The sequence below is a fragment of the Grammomys surdaster genome, unplaced genomic scaffold (genome assembly GCF_004785775.1).
Source record: "Grammomys surdaster isolate TR1022 unplaced genomic scaffold, NIH_TR_1.0 168, whole genome shotgun sequence".
In the NCBI taxonomy this organism is placed as follows: Eukaryota; Metazoa; Chordata; class Mammalia; order Rodentia; family Muridae; genus Grammomys; species Grammomys surdaster.
The window spans coordinates 9,447,249-9,451,385 of NW_021604616.1; positions in this window are offsets into that span (position 1 = coordinate 9,447,249).

A 4,137-nucleotide genomic window follows, 5' to 3' on the forward strand; every position below is an offset into this window, starting at 1 on the left:
AAAGATTGCTTTTTTTAAGAACAAAATAAGAAAAATACTCTCCACTGTGCCCACATTCCTTAATAAAAGATTCTACAAAAAGATATCAATAAAAACCTATGGCATAAGGAATATTTAAATTAATTTTTTGTTGGTTATTTTATTTACATTTCAGGTGTTATTCCCTAAACAGACTTGCCATTTCTCAATAATTTTTAAAACAGACACAAAACCAGTAAACAGCTTTCCCACTCTATAATTTATCATGAAATAGGTGCTATAATTTTGACTAATCCCAATACTGATACTTTAAAATATATACTAATTGAAAGAAAACAATTTTGCCTTGTTGGATTTTACAAATTGTTTCAGGAAAAAAATACAAAGAGTAGAGTATTAACTATTTAGAATATAAGAGAGGTCTACAGAAAAGTCAATAACAAAAAGTACAGTTTAGGCATGATCAGTTATACACTGTTATTTATTACTGGGAGATATTATATTATTAACATTTTTCTTACTTAAGTCACAGTATATCTTAGGGATTAACACTAATCCTTAGATCACCATGGAATTAAGTTCTCAAGAGGTATTTATGACTGTCATTGAAAAAACTTTACACATGAAAACTGATAATGGCCTGGTTTATGTATACAGTAAAATGAAACATTTTTTAAATATTGTAACATAAAACATACTATGGCATTCTGTACAATCCTACAGATCAAAGAGTTGTGAAAAATCTAACTTATTCAAATAAAATAATAATAAAACTGAAGAGGGATATGCAATCTCCTAGACATGGATTACTTAATGCTTTAATAACTTAAAAATTTTGAATGTCAGTAAATCAGTCTTAAATCTCTTGACTCCTGACATGGAAAGTACAACGGAGGAGACCCAGAAGATAGTAAAGCAGAGGAAGATGTGAAAGTTGATCCCCTTACATGCGAACAGCTTGAAGAGAGGTGAAAAAACCTTTGAGTACTTATTACCTCTTCATGATTATGATATTTGTGGTAATTATACATATAACAGTGGTCAAATTTTTTTTCCTGAACACCTGCAACTAGCCATGGAATAAGTGGAGGAGACATAAATGTCTCTCCAGTAGCTAATAAAGCTTTTTGGCAACACTGGATTACTTGATTTATTGTTGCATGTCATCCATTCATAAAGCATTATTGTGGATATGAACCAATATTACAGTTTCTTTATGTAGTCCAAAATGCGTTAAAAACATGGACAGGTGTTACTCATATGCTCATGCATAGACAGACCCAACATTTGCAGTTAGTGCACAACACAAATTTTATACTATATTAATTTTAAAAAAGTCCCTACAATGTGACTTTTAAAATTTTGTGGATTTTCAGAGCAAACCCACCAGACACAAATAAAGTTAATATCATCCTGAAAGATTTATCTTGAAGATGATAAGTTCAACATCTCTTCCTCTGAGTCTTGCCTGGTACTAGTATTTCCTACAAACCTGCATATAAGGCAGCTTCAAAGAGGCTAACCTTAAGTGTTCCAGCCTCACAGAGTGGACCAGGTAGGCCTGCAGTTTACTAGTAACAGATGGTACCCAAAAGCCTGTATATTGAATGAAAAAGCCAGGTTTCCCAAGAATTAACCAACATCTCAATTTAAGTTTGGTGTCCAAACATATTGTTGCCACCAGACAACAGGAAGCTTTCCTTTGAGAGGTGGTGTGAATGGTTCCTGTTGTTAGTTTTTGGTAATATAGGAAGTTTTGTTGCAAGTTCTTAATGTTAAGGGATGAAAGAAAAAAATATATTCAGGGATCTGTTTCTCTCTCTCTCATTTCTCTTTTCTCTTCTGTCTAGTGTTAGGGCATGAAATTGGGGGAAATTATGTGGTAAAAAGGAAAAGGAGGGTAAAATATTTAGAATAATAAAGTGACAAAAGTATGGAATATCTTAAATTGGTAAGGATTAATAAAAGATGGCTAAAAATTTAATATTATAAATACCTAATTGTAATAACAGTAATTAATTTAAGACGTATGTCTAACTACTTGTCTTTGCTAATTTCTCATCACCAAGCTGTTAAATATATGTTTGTTGGTATCCTCTTTCTCAAGGTTGGTGATTTATACAAAAGACCCAATCCATCAGAAGTTTGAAGAAGGTGCCGGTTTGCTAAAAAGGGAGTAATTCTCCTTATTTCTGGGAAGAGGATCTCATGTCCTTTCCATTAATGTAGGACTGGTACTTGTTGCCATGTGAAGGTTAATGCTGGCTACTAGGACTTCTCCATGATTTTTAGGAAGACAGTTTTGTCAAATTAGTGTTATCCTATTTCATTTTACCCATGGAATGATTATTTAGGTTACTTCATTATGTATGTTCTCACAGTCAGTTAAGTGGCCTATCTCCTTATGGACTGTCCCTAAAACATTTGCTTTGATAAAAAAGAGCTGTATTTTAAATTCCTTATTTTAAATTTCTAGACATATAAAAGCTACTATTATAAACTGTTAGTAATAATTAAGAAATTCACATTGGAAATCAGTAACTTTATAAATAATAAAATCCTTTAATGCATTCATTAAATTAAATCCATTGTAATTATGCTCTGAATTGATGCACTTAATTAAATGAATAAGCCTTACATTGTCTTTTCTATGTGTGTTCCAGCTTAATCTTAGGAAAATTAACAAGAACCAAGCAAATGTTTTGTATTTAGATAGACTTTAGATTATATTGGTAGTTCTTACACACTTTAGGAATCTTCAGAATGTGACATTTAAAATAGTTTAATTATAAAAAAAGCTATTTGTGATAGAGAGATACATCAAGTTATAGATGCACTCTGAATCTTTTCATAAGAAGATGATGTGTTAAAATCAGTCTACACTTTGTGTTTGCTACGAATGTGTCAAAACTGGTCACTTGGCTATAAAGTGCCCTTTTCCTTGATGAATGACAGTAGAGGCCAAATGGTTGACAGACAAGATACTAAATAGTCAGTTTCCTGAAGTCCCCTAGACAAGGTAGGACACTCTTCCAAAGTTTCTGCTTCAATGTCAGGTCCCTCAGAACTTCTTTCCCTGGCTGTCAAAGATGGATGTCTCTACTGCTATTGATAAACTTTTGTTGACTGTCCAAGTATCTAGTAAATCTCTGTCATTCTATTTAACACAGAAGGTCCTTGGTTACCACATCTTGCTTACTAAGGTATCATTTATCCCTCTCAGGTCTTTAATTGGTTTGCAAAATAGAATAATGATAGACTTCATAAGTTCAGAACTCAAAATTTATCATTGAAGTTTTGAAATCATAGTTATAGTCACTAGCCCCAAATCTAAAATTTCGTCTGTTTGCCTTCTAAGTATAAATTTTTAATGGAGTTTTTCATGTGCTTGTTAGACACAAACCCTCTACAGAATTTAGGATTCAACAAGATAGAATAGAGTGCAGAAGCACTATGTTGAAAGTTGTTAAATACAAATGACCTTGGCACTGTAATAATAATACTTACACTAAGACTTCTCATGTTTTCTTATTGTATATGTTTACAGATATTAGAGATAAAGTCCTTTTCTTGGACTAAAAACAGGAAATGTTGGGATAAGTTACACCAATGAATATTGTATACAGTGCCTTGGACATTGTTTCCTATAATTCATACTTGTTTGTTGTCATTAAAAAACTTTGCAATGTATTAATTTTTATTGTTTGTTTTATTTTACCTGCAATGCTTTCTTTTTAGCCTTTTCCTTTTTCACTTAGTTGGCTTTTTATGATGTAACCTGTGAAGATGAGCTTAAATTGTTTTTCATATTAAAAGTTTCTTGCTTCATATCGTTAGCCAATTCATCCCAAGAGAAGGTCAACCCTCAGCTCGTGCTGTTTATAGTCTTTGCTGAAGTTATACTGCCTTTGGCTAGTGAGGAATACAAAAAACCATATTTGTGAACTTGTTGTTCACTTGAATAGAGGGTTCATCAACACAGTCCACAAGAAAGGGTAGTTTCAAAATTCCCAGTGGCTTTTCCAATCCCGAAGAATGATTAGTGTGACAGACTGAGTCATCAACATATTCAAAACATACATGGTCAAAAAAACATGAACAGAGTATATCTGTGCTGGACACTATGTTCTGCAACAAGAAGACCAATGTACTAGTAGG